This window comes from Callospermophilus lateralis, chromosome 10 (genome assembly GCF_048772815.1).
Source record: "Callospermophilus lateralis isolate mCalLat2 chromosome 10, mCalLat2.hap1, whole genome shotgun sequence".
Classification (NCBI taxonomy): domain Eukaryota; kingdom Metazoa; phylum Chordata; class Mammalia; order Rodentia; family Sciuridae; genus Callospermophilus; species Callospermophilus lateralis.
In genome coordinates, this window is record NC_135314.1 from 90,305,029 (window position 1) to 90,319,338 (window position 14,310).

Genomic DNA, 14,310 nt, shown 5'->3' on the forward strand with positions numbered 1-14,310 from the left:
CACCAGCACTAACCTCCTCAATTATAGTCAATGTCAAGGTTTTACAACTGGAGGAACTGCTAATTTCTAACATATATATTGTCTGACAAGAAGACTTTATAAAAAGTAAGTGTTTAAAGCCCCTATTGCATGTTGCTAAAGAAATCTTTGGAAGATTCACACAGAGATATTGTCTTCTGGACCACTCCCGCTGGAGAAACCAAACATGTATTCTTTTAGAATGAGGATCCTTTTTTTGTGCTATTTGTAATATAAGGAAACCTCAGAAAGATAAATGGGCCTGAGTATCATTCTCCCTGTAGATAGTGATATTTTATAACAGGATGTTGCAATTTAGACTTACTTCATTTTTCAATATAATCATATTAAATTACAAACACAGACTTGTCTAGGTGAGGTGTTATTTCTTCAAATTACATTTTTTGATACTTTTACCAGGATGCCATGTTGTTCTTTCAGTATTTCTGCATATATTTGCAAACTGGTAGGCTGCAGGTGTTAACACCCATCTTCCAAGTTTTTCTTGTACTTGTAAAACACATGATAGATCAAAGACAATAATTCAGATGTCACTGTGTACTTTTTTGTAAACCTAATATGCTTTTTACAAATCTTTCCCATCTTTTGATTAGAAACCAGTAGTTTCATTCTGGTTCAAGTTTGTTTACTAATTTTTAAAATTCAAATCACATTAGATTTTAAATTGTGCTGCTATAAACATTGATGTGGCTGTGTCCCTGTAGTATGCTGTTTTTAAGTTCTTTGGGTATAGACTGAGGAGTGGGATAGCTGGTTCAAATGGTGGTTCCATTCCAAGCTTTCCAAGGAATCTCCATACTGTTTTCCAGGATGGCTGCACCAATTTGCAGTCCCACCAACAATGTAGGAGTGTGCCTTTTCCCTGGCATCCTCACCAACTTATTGTTTGTACTCTTAATATTTGCCACACTGACTAGAGTGAGATGAAAATTTAGAGTAGTTTTGATTTGCATTTCTCTAATTGCTAGAGATGTTGAACTTTTTTTCATATATTTGTTGACTGATTGTATATTCTCTTCTGAGAATTGTCTGCTTAGTTCCTTGGCCCATTTATTGATTGAGTTGTTTTTCTTTTTGGTGTTAAGATTTTTGAGTGCTTTATATAGCTTAGAGATTAGTGCGCTATCTTCTGTGCAAGTGGTAAAAATTTGCTCCCATTCTGTAGGATTCCTATTCACCTCAATGATGGTTTATTTTGTTGAGAAGAAGCTTTGTAGTTTGATCCATCTCATTAATTGACTATTGATTTTAATTCTTGCACTATAGGAATCTTATTAAGGAAGTTGGGGCCTAATCCAACATGATGGAGATTTGGGCCTACTTTTTCTTCTATTAGGCATAGGTTTCTGGTTTAATGCTTAGGTCCTTGGTCCACTTTGAGTTGAGTTTTATGCATGGTGAGAGATAGCAGCACAATTCACAATAGCTAAATTGTGGAACCAACCCAGATGCCCTCCAGTAGATGAATGGATAGGGAAACTGTGGTATATATACACAATGGGATATTACTCAGCATTAAAAGAGAACAAAATCATGACATATGCAGGTAAATGGAGAGAGTTGGAGAATATTTTGCTAAGTGAATTAAGCCAATCCCCAAAAACCAAAGGCCAAATGTTTTATTTGATATGAGGATGCTGATTCATAATGGGAATGGGGACTGAGTATGGGAGGAATAGAGAAACTTTAGACAGGGCAAAGAGCGGGGAGGAGATGGGAGGGAGCATAGGAGTGGAATGAAATGTACATGATTATTCTAAGTACATGTGTGTAGACACAAATGTCTGAATCTACTTTGTGTACAACCAGAGACTTGAAAAATTGTGCTGTATATGTGTAATATGAATTGAATCACATTCTGCTGTCATATATAACAAATTTCAAAAAATAAATATTTGATAAAGAAAATCACATTAGATTATACTCTAATGAGAGCTTAGCTCTTCCTGAATGGAGATTGCTAAGGGAAGCAGCTGGACAAAAAACAGACAGACCTGGGAGAATTAGATGATCTATGACATAATCCAAGAAGGCTAACTTACAAAACAAAGTTTTAAAGCTTTAAATTAGTACCTCTTCCACTATGTATCTTTTATCTTTTGTGATAATACCTCAATTGGAGTAGCTTGAAATTACATGCAAATATTAATTTTATATATGAATATGTGCAGTTTTCTAGGAAAACAGTGCATAATATTCATCTATTCCTTAAGGGAATATATAATCTCACTACTTAAAAAATAACATTTAGACTCTACAGGACATTTTATTTCCAAAAGATGCCAACTTACAAATGAAGAACATATAAGCACAATGAAGCAACTCATTTAAGAATCATTGCCATTCTCAGTTTAATTTGCAAACAACAGAATTAATGTTGATTTTTATTTTCAAAAGTTTGGCTTGTGACAAATGTGTTGGAAGTTAGAACACTTAAGTATTATAATCATTTAAATCCTTAATCTATGCTTATGTTTTCTGATATTTATTTTATAAACCTAACACCATCTAGGGGATGTCATCAATATTCCTTTGATCATTTAGGAGATTTTATAACTTTTAAATGTATAAACTACTTTAGAATTTATAGAAAATATTGAATTTTCAAGTAAAAACTTCATGAAATTTTTTGATAATTATTTACTGATGCATTTAAAATGTCTGAAATTTTTGTTTGAATTAATGTACGTACTTCTGGCTAGGAGAAAAATGATACAAAAATAGCCTCAAAGTCCAGCTCAACCAAGAACATTTTAGAAATCTTAATCCTTAATTAGACTCTATACCAAATATGTAAAAATTATCCTTACCCATAAACTTATCTTCACATTTTAAAGTAAGAAAAATCAAAGAGGGAAATTGTTAAAAGTTTTATATCTGTTTATTTTTGCCTGAAGTAAGTACTTCTGTGGTATGATACATATTTCAGTCCAACTTATTCTTCAAAGTAAAAGATGCTTTTAAAAGTATTTTGGTTTGTTGAAGCAAAAAGAATAAGTGACTCAAACACATCAAGAAAGTATATTGAGATCACCTCACCTTGTTTACTTTTGATTGGCACAGGAAACCTTTTAAGTGACAGTTGCTCTGCTTGCTGATACAGAGCAGCTCACATCTGGATTGCAAAGTTTCTGAAGGTTAATTTCAGCTTCTAGCTAAAATGCCCTTGATTGTATTGACTTACATTGCCTTCTTACAGGTGAATAATTCCAGATACACTTTTAGTTTGGTTCCATTTAGACACAAGATAAAGCATTTCAAAACATACAAATAGAAGATATTTTTTCTTTATCTAGATCTTCAAAACAAATGCCTGATCTGACCTGAAAGCTTAAAAAGCAACCATTTGCCATTTCAAGGTATTGGATACAAGTCTGGGTCATTGCCAAAATATAAAATTTCTAGGTAGCAGCAAGCAAATTGCTTTCTACCAGTGTTTTATATCTGTCTCATGTTCTTTTTTTTCTTTTTTTGTTTTGACCTAGAAAATACACCATATTAAGACTATGATAAATTGGAAGAGTAGATAATCTTCTATTGATCAGATAAAGAGAAAAAATCTTGTAAAACAAGATTTGGGGAAGAAGCATATTGAATACTCATTGTAATTTGAAATTTATGTGATATCATCAGGGTATCAGAATTAATTTCTTTTTTCATTTGAGTATCTGGTCACAGAGGTCTTTATAATTGAACTGATTATGTTACATAATAAACAATATATTGCTTTTTTCATAATGGTTCTGATTTTTTTTAAAAAAATATTATTAGTTGTAGATGGACCCAATACCTTTATTCATATTTATTTGTTTATTTATTTATTTATTTATCTATCTATCTTTATGTGGTGCTGAGAATCAATCCCAGTGCCTCACACGTGCTAGGCAAGTGCTCTACCACTGAGTTACAACCCCAGTCCAATGATTCTGATTTTTATAGTATTTTGTTAGGATATGTATTTGTAATTGAAAATGGAATTAATTTTGGATTTCATACAGTTTTTCTCCACCTGTGCTGCTTTGGATACGGGAGCATTTAGGAAATTACTGATGTACAACTCCATTTTTCATTCATTGGCACCAATTCTACTTTGCTACCAGATATATCTCCACCTGCTATAATCTGAATCAATACACATTAATAAACAAATAAAAGTTTTGTTTCATAGAGGAGTGAAGTATGTTGTATGTGAGTATAGGTGTGTGTAGGGTAAAATGTTAACATTCTTTCGAAGGATTGCACTTGAAAATAAAGAACACACAAATCTAAACCCTCTGAATTCCTCCATTCATCATCTTCACTAAAACAGGTGACAAAGATGAGACTAAGGTATGGAAGTTACAATTCTATTGTTGCTACATGCAGAGGATTCTGCTAAGTTAAGGTCTGAGGGAGTCTTTAGGAAGGCCTGATCCAGCCTGTAGAAATGTTTGTTAGTGTGCTCATTAGTTTTCAGGGGGGAAAAAAATTTGAATCTTTTCAGTTGAGCTCTCCAAGTGCATTGCAACTTCTCCTCCTTAATGCCATACACCAAGCTTCATTCTTTATTTGAACTGCTTGTGCCTGAAGGCATTGAAGTTTAGGGTCTCTGTGAGGCAGTTTTTCTCATTTATACTCAACCACAGAAGCTTTTTCATCTGTTAACAGGAAGATACTGCTTACCACTAAGTCAGCGATTTGAACTTTCCAGATACATATTCTGAACTCCTGCCTACTTGTGGTCAAATATTTATCTCTCCTCCATTCTTCAAACAATTCTCTAGCTTCCAAAGCACATAAGATTATACCTAACAGTGTGTATTTTCCCATTGATACTTCCTGGAACTTTATAAAGCCATTGAATCAACAGAATTAAGCCTTTCGTTAGTACAGGAGAATTTCCTTCCATTGTTAATTTAGCAATTCATTGTTAAGAATAGCTAAACAGAGATGAAAACCAAGATGGAGAGATGGTGAATACAAACCTATATTTTTCCAAAACCTTTTTTGATCCTACATTTTCTGCATTTACTAAAATAGTTTCAGTGCTTTTAAATTTTTAAAGTCTTATTTTCTCTACAGTAATGAGCATTTCTCATGCACTTAATGACATCCCATGACAGAGTTTGGAAATAAATTGTTACAAAGCTCTTAGAAGTTGTGTTTTATATTAATAAAAGTTGCCAAAATTTCACATTCTTAAATACCTCTTTCATTTACTATGCCCAATGACCCTATGAAGTAAGATTATTATCTATTTTTCATTGATGAGAAAACAGAATTATAGAGTTCATGAAACTTGATGAAGATCACATGCTTAGAAAATTGTAGCACAAGAATTAGTGCATAATTGATTTTAAAAGTGATCTTTTTCACAACCAACCATCATCCTAAACATCTTTTAATAACTCTTGGTTATGTAGTACTGGCCAAGTTTAGCCATTTCTAACATTGGCACAAAGCTAGGTTTTCCAAGAAACTGAAACACTGCTAAGACCCCTGTTCAAACTCAAATTCTTGTAATCGAGTCAGAAAGACTCAGACATGTTGCTCAGTGTAGCAGAAATTAGTTTTTTTGAAGGGAAAGGGGGCACTCTCAAGGGAGAGAGCAAGTCCTCTGAGAGAGGAGACAATGTGCCTCTCCTGCACTCTTATTTCACTGGGGATCCCAGAGAAGTTTATACAGAGGTTCACCTCTGACTTTCGACTAACAGCAGGGTGACATCAGACTTTCAAGTCCCTATGGCCAGGACAGCTTCATGTCACCTTGGCCCATGCTGACTGGTTCCAGTTGGATTCTTAATCATTTTTATAGATTTCATGGTTAAGAGGAATTAGCCTTATCTTCTGGAATCTGGTCTGTGAAAAGGGTCCCCCCAAACCTCTCCCATTAAAAAAACTTGGGTTCCTCTTATTGATGTTATTTCCTGCCTTCATTTCCTTGCAGATAAATGATAGTTAACTGAGGAATGTGACATATGTCCACTTAGACTAGGCAGGGCTTCAAGTAAATTGGTTTTGGGAAAAGAAAGAATGTGGGGGTCAGTATGGTGGGTCAATTTTAAATTCACTTAACTTCATGTTCCCACCATCCTCATCTGTCTGTCCCCTAACAATATGATTTAAAATATATACACTGAAAACATTTTTATATGCCTGTTGCTCAGCTGTGGACATCAAAGCCCTCCTTCCCACAACTTGAATTAGTTTATGTTTTCTTCTACCCTTCACTAGGAATTCTCCTTACACAATTTTAAAAGATAACCATCCAATTATAATTTCAATATCTGGAATCAAAAGCAATAATTATCACAAAAGTGAAAAAAGTGAGAATTTAATTCAAATTTACTTTTTGAAATGCAGCATTTTAGTTATCTAACTTAAATCTTTCAAAAGTTAACAGATGCTTTCAGACATGCTCATCTTCTCTCATTTTTTAAAACTAATAAACATTTTTACACATGAAAATGCTATTTATGTACCTGGTGTGGGTGGCAATCCTAGCTGCATACTCATCTCCTATATTGTTTTTTGTATTACCAAGACAATCAGTGACACTCCAAAATGTGTAAGCCACTACCCTCTGTTAGAATGTATGTGATTTTATCAACTTGTTTTCAGCTATTAAAAAGTAAAATTAAAAAACCAAGATTATTGCTGGTCTTTTGATGTTATTATTTTGTTCTCCTACAATATTAAAAAAAAGTTTTACATTTTTAAAAAAGATTGTTTTTCACTATTATGCACACAATAATATTATGTGAATAGTGAATGTTTTTCTTTCGAGATATTTGGCTTCTTTTATCCCTCTTACTTTGATTTTTAAATAAAGTTTACTCCCTACAAACAGTTGTTTCCTATTTTCTTTTAAAAGTATCACTTATTCTTGCAGGGATCTCCTATTTTGGGTTAAGATACATGAAGTATCCACTTGGCCATTTTTCATTTCAATAATACACTCATGACTGCTACTTATTTTCTCCTTTTTGCTTTAATTTTTTCTACTTTTCTCTCACTTGAGCTTTCAATAATTTTATACAAAGAATGCAGTTACAACCATATATAGAGATAATCATAGAGTACTTGGGCCATAAAAATTTTAACATAGATTAATCCAATTTAATAATATTTTATATTATTATATAATCATAATATATATTATATAAACATAAATATATGAATATTTATTTTAAATAAGTGGATATTATGTCTTTAAACCAGTGTAGTGATTTATATAAATCATGTGTGTGCATTATTATTTTCAACATCATAAACTTTTATAACAGAGAGAATTGGTATTATTATCATTTTTTAGGGGGAAATGTAAGGGTAGAAAATGAACTAGCTTATGTGAATATGATCAAAAATTGTAGAAGAGAATGTTTTCTGATACCGAAGAATATTTCCACTGCTCTTCTGTAGTCCCACAGAATTTTAAAGCCTCCAAACTCTGTTACCTTTACAAGGTAAGTGCTATATACATAATATTGTGTCAACTGCTATGATGAATTGGCCAAGATAAATTATATTTAGAAGAAATTGTAAGGGATATGGAACCCAACACAATGCTAAAATCTCAGTTCTATTCCTCAAAGTTACAGTATCAGAAAGTACCCTATTCTGTCCATAACAGCTTGGTATCTTGTTGAATCACATGTGTTATCTTGCAGTATATTGTGAAACTTTTCATTGTTTTTACTGAGGCCAAGAAGTATATTTGTTATGAGCCTTAAAACAGACAGTGTCTATTTTTGTCATTTAGTATCTTGATATGAAAAGGTCTAGGGCATTTCTTGAATTTTTTGCCAAAAACAACTGAGATATTTGTAAGATTTCTTCTTTTTGATAGTGAAAGCTCTGTAGTCATTGATATTTCTTGTTCTTTTTTTTTCATGGCCAAAAGAAAGATGCAACTCATATTAGTTTCTTAGACATAAAAATATTAATTTTATGATAGATATATATTTTTTCTTCCTTTTCCTACTAAGTCTATTTTCCCTAATACTGAATGAATGCTATTTGTGAGATACCCCAAATATTTTTTTTAAGGAACAATGAGGCATAATTTTAAATATGAATAAATTATACTAAAATCAAGGAAAATATAATGTGTTGTAAAATATAAAAATCTCTCTTACTATTTGTTTACAAATGTATCCTGAGTAAATGTACTTCCATGATATCAGTGCTGATTTGTAGCCTTCCTGTATCTATAGATCATATGGCAGTCACTGTTACCCTCCCCCTTGCCTGTATTTTTGCCTTCCATGGTTTTAGTTACTCTGGGTCAACTGTGATCTGGAATATATATATATATGGAAAATTCCAGAAATAAAAAAGTGTAAATTTTAAATTGTGCTCCATTATATGAAGCATGGTTAATCTCACAGTGTTCCACTCTATCCTGCCTGGATGTGAATTATCTCTTTGTCTAGTATCTGTATACACTACCTTCCTGTTAGTTACTTGGTAAACATTCAATTATCAGAGACAAGTACATCTCACATCCTCACAAAAAGAAAAGTTGAGTTCAGTACAATAAGATGTTTTGAGAGAGGTCACATTTTCATTACTTTTATTTACCATGTTATTATAATAGTCTTTTTTGTTATTGGTCATTGTTTTTATTATCTTAATGTACCTAATTTCTAAATTAAAATTTATCATAAGTATGTTTATATGTGGTGAAAAGATATATGGGGTTCGATACTAACACAGTTTCAGGCTTCCCTTTTTTGGATTTGTAGCATATCCTCCATGGGTTAGAAGGGAAAGATGTAGTAATTCCAGAGCCCAGACTGGTATTTGGTACTCAGAAGAACTCATAAAAATACTACATCTTTTTTTAAAAAATTCTTTTACAAGATTGATTTGTAAGATGTAGGAAAATATTCTACCTAGTTCTAATTTATCATATTTTTGTCATTTTTCTCAAAAGTTTCAGGAAATTCCCAAAGATTATTATAGAACACAATATAAAAAGAAAATTAAATGACACTGATTTATTTAGATCTCCCCATTTTTTTAACTGTGTAAAAAAAATCCTATTGTAATATTTTCAGATAAAAACAAAGGCTTTAGTACAACTATCTTCTAACCAAGCAACAACCAGAGAATGAAAATCCCATGATACTCCTAACAGTCCAAACAGTAACCATGGCAAATTTGAGGTCCTTAAAACAAGTAAGCCTGAGGGTCGGGGATAGTGTACACTCCATCTCCCCAGGGTTCAGTAGAATATTAGACCCAAGGCAGGCAGTTCACAAATTTGCAATAGATACATGAATAGATCATTTCAGCTGCTGCTGCTGCTGCTGGAATATACACTGAGTTGTTTTTTTTTTTTCCTAGTAAGATTGATTTCTGTTGATACATCTATATATTCCCCATCAATCTCTCTCAGCCAAAGCATGCCTTTGAGAGTTGGCAGGCAGAATTTGGTGTCTAGTCTTTGGCCAGGAATAGAATGAAAGGTAGCTGGACCACAAAAGAGATTAAACTCTTGACCCTGGCCTTATTAACTCTGGGCTTTATCTAACTGAGTTTAACCAGCCATGGTTATAGGGAGCACCAACATTCATAACCTTTAATTGCATCACTCTCTCTAGCTGTCCAAATATTATGGACTTGGATGAAAGGCACATTTGAAAAGACATTAATGGCATGACATACGCTATATTGTACATTTGTAATCTGAGTCAAAATTGGAACCCAATTTTTCAGGTAATTATCCAATGTTCTATTCTCTGAAATCAAGTAGACAATTAAAGTCCTTGAAATTTCTCTATTAGAACACATAGCCCCCAATTAGGAACATTCTATAATGGTTACAAAATATTTATTAGTGCCCTCACAATATCCAAGTTCTTCAGATGCAGCACTGAACAATTTTACAATCTACAGACGTTTTTCCATTTAATCTATCAATTAAAAACAGTGATCAACTATCAAAGAGCTATGTTCTCTCTCATATGCCTCAGACATGCAAGGAATCCATGAAGAATAGTTGTCTCAATTTACAACTTAATTGCAAAAATTATATGTATACATAGCAATTTAAATAACCTCTTCCCTTACTCCTCCTAAAGAACAATGCCACATGCAAGAAGGCAGTTTTGCAGGAAGGCTAGTATACTAGAAGTTTTAAATGAAGGCAAGATTGTGTAGAGGAGACTTGGCAGTTTTATTTGTCTACAAGCTCAATTTGAAACACTGAGGAAAAAGATTTTGAGACTATTGAATTCCATGCACACCTCCATTATAGTGCTTACATTGATTTGCAGTTTTCCATACCATGAGTTTGTTGCCCCTAATACCTTATGAGCTATTTGGAGATCAGAATTTTTTTATCTTTTTATGTTTATACTCCCACAATATAGCATGTAACTAGGCACTGTGTCAGTTCAAAAAATATTTGTTCGTTGTCTACTTTGCACCAAGCACTGGAAACACAGTGGTTAACATAAGAAGCATAATCTTTGCAGTCAGGGAGTTTACAATCTTGTGGATTGAGGAAAAAGCAGATGAAAGAATAAATAGCAGATTGAGCATGTTCAGGAAGATCGGGGCTTCCCAACTCTTTTTTTTTTTTTTTTCCTTTTGATGATAAATTCCTTTCACTTCCTAGAGATGCGGGTTCACCATCCTTTCACTGATAATTACATAATGCAGAAGAGTTTGTCTTCTGATGTTCTGTTTATTTCTATTAGCCAAGAAAACTTTTTTTTTTTAATAGTCAGAATTCTGAAAATGATAGTGTTTCCCCTCAGAAGTCAAAATGCATTAGAACACTGAGTCTGCTACTGAAGACCAAACTGCCTAGAGATGATAATAGCTTTGCTAGAGGCAGACAGTGGTGGCAAGAATCTCAGAGGCAAAGGAGGTGTGGAGAGAGAGTGTACAGAGAGATAGTGGAGAGCAGTGAGGGCCCTATATTATAAAGGATTGTAAATGCAAGTAATTTGGCTACTCACATTGAAAATATTGAATAGCCTTGAAGACTTTTGACCTGAAAAGTAGCATAATCAAAGTGATATTTTGAGATAATAACCCAAGAATTAGACATAGTCTACATTGTAATTGAGGTAAAGCTAAGAAGGACAGTTAAGATGATACTGAAATATTATAGGCACAACGTTTTAAATTTCAAAAAATAATGTGCCACGGACATCAGAAATATGCCACTCTGTAAATGGAGAGAATGAGGAAGTCACTATAAGGATCAGAACCATCAGGAAAAGGAACCAATTTGGTATTATAAGAGAATGAATGTAATAGACAATGTTTATATTTTTAGTATAATTTGATGCAATTAATGGATATATGAGCAAAGCTTTGAAGAAAGATCAGTTTGAAATTTATAAAAGTAAAGCATAAGCAGGCTTTCTTTCTTGAGAAAATTCTTCACAAATCTCATTATAAATTGTAACTTTAGTATCCTTTGCTCACTGTTGCAATAGAAAATTCTTTTTTTTTCCCTTAAAACCAGCAAGAACCAAGAGCTACCAATCTTTCATGAATTGCTACAGTAATGTAAGTCAGAGCTTTGAGAATATGATATGATAAGAACTGGCCCATGGTAAAAACAGGTTCCTGAATGCTAAATACTGTGCATGCCTCAAGAAAATCTGTAAATTTGCAATGCTTATTTACCCATTTGCTGACCTATGCTTATTATGTGCAATATACTGAGATGGGTCTGGGAGTCAGTTAAGACACAGGAGAGGCCCAGTCTCTGGAGATCACATGCTATTCCTTGATTGATACAGCAACCTCTTTCTTTCCAATGGTATATGTTTGAAGCTTTCACTGATAACACTCATACTGACAGGCACATAGATTTTATAGGCAACTAATTAAAGTCATATTTTTAAATGACACTTATAAATATACTGAGTAATATTTGATGCTGCAGAACATATTCTAAGAATTTCCAATCATGGAACTGGGGAGCCCAGATTAACGTCCTCCTTAAGTAAGAGGTAGTATACTCAACAACTACTTCACATAGTTTCACAGAGGAAAAGGGAAGGAAGAAAGAAGCCAAAATTGGTAAATGAAATGAAATTAGATCACTAGTAAGCTCATAACTTAGGTTCATACCATTTGGTCAGTTTTCTAATGGCTATAACTTAATGATTCAATTATTTTCATGGGAACAAGGATAAGTGCATGTTTAATGTTCTGTGTCATATTACTGATTAGAATCTGCCAAAGCCATGTCTAGCTGCAGCTTATGAGCAATGAAATCCCAAATCATTTACTACTGTAGTTCCCCTATGAGCAGATTGACGAATACACAGTTGTTGGCAATAAAAATAAATAAATAACACAAAATTAGTACACAGAATTATTTTCTCAAATTTTATTTTCCTAATTGATTATAATTCTCTTAGTAGCTCATTCAACATCAACTCCCGCCATGTGCAGACCCTGTGCTCAGCACTGTAGATGAAACAAAGATGACTTTTGGGGGTGTTTTGCCCTCCAGTGGTACCGTATAAAGTTTAATAAATAGCAGAGTAGACCACATGATTTTTATGATAATTATTTAAAAAATATAAATCATGAAGCACATGCCAATCATCAAGAGTGGTACAATATTATGCCACACACTAATCATGAGCAGTGATTGAGAGCATGATGGCGAATCAATTAGCTATGATATTTTATAAAATGAAGAGGGAAGGAGGAAACATTTGGAGGTAGAAAAAATGTTAAGTTCTTCAGTACAAATAACCGTCAAGACAGAGTCAACTTGAACCAAGATTCAGAAGTTTGAGTGTTGAGCCTTTAATGTTGTTGGGTTTCTCCATCATAATCAGGCTAACCATACAAGTAGGTAAAAAAAAATCTGATTGCATTATTTGGAAGAGAGGTGTAATATAAATTTTTCATGCTCTTTTGAGATGTGTTAGCACTTAAATGTGAGGAATCAGTTTTCCTATGTACAAAGAGGACACATGGTAGTTTGGTACCTGTCATTTTTTCTACCATGCGGCCAGCGCAATGGTTTCATTAATGAGGTTCTTGGCATAAAAGTTAGCTAGTGAGATCGAAATAAACACACAGACTCAGTTACCTTTTTCTATGACCAGGTCCGAGACGGCTCCCCTCTCTGGTTCCCACCTCAAACCGCCTGGCAGGGCAGCAAGGATTACTCAGGGCTAGCAGGAGAGAGAGAGAGTGAGCACGCCAGGGAGTAGCCTTTTATTGGGGAACAAGAAATTCAGGGGATAATTCCATCCAATGAAGGTTGAAGGGGGCCCGCACTCCAAGGTCAGGGTCAGTGATTGGGCCTCCGGGGTCAGTGGTCAGTTACACCCCCACAAGGACAGGTTCTCTCAACAGGAGAGGGCCGGGAAAGCTCCGACACAGCCAGAGCACCTCAGACCCTAACCAGGAGTCACCCAGTCATGTGTGAGGATGGCTCCCGACGATTTTTAGTAAGTTATATGACATATATTCTATGATAGTAAAAAATACCTCAGCTAATAAATTACTTTTGTAATCATTGGGTATTCATGTACTTGGTGAGCTGGAGGTAAAGATAATTAAGCTTGCTTAACTCTCCATGTTTAATTGGTCATCAACCAATACATATTTCACATCTTTTTATGAACATCCTTTTATGTTTATCATGGATGAAGACAAAATTAAAGTATTTCTTCCATTTGTAAGGATTTCCAAAGCAATTGAAAAGTTAATTGCTCAAATTTCTGAGCATATAAACTAACAGAATTCTTAGGCCATACCCTGTTGCTTTTGGTATTTTGCTTACAAATAGTGGCCTGGCACATGTTAATTTGCATGCTACCAGAGGTGTCTGAAATCCCTAGTAAAATCTCAAATATATAGGAATTTGTAAAAGGCATGACCAATTCACCTTGTGTATATATTTGATGGATGTTTTATACACTAATTTTGACATTGATGTAAAAGCCACGAACACAGAGGAGTCCTCCCTGTACATCTTTACTGCAAATGGAAATATTGCTTCTAAAAGACAAGCTTGAGTCAGTATTTAGGATGATTGATATTTTTGAATATAAACATGGAAACCTCTTATCCAAAAGGTTGCATGACTGAACTGGATGCTGAGATCATATTTGACAGGTTTTATGACACCCTAAATCATTGAGGGATGGTGTTGCTGGACCACCTTTCATATACTTGCCACACTGATTTCTTGCAGTAATGAACTTGAGGGGCTCTGTTTAGTAGCAAAAGCCATGAAACCCAAGGAATGCACATGCATCTCAAAAACTGCACAGAGAAGAAAACAAGATGATG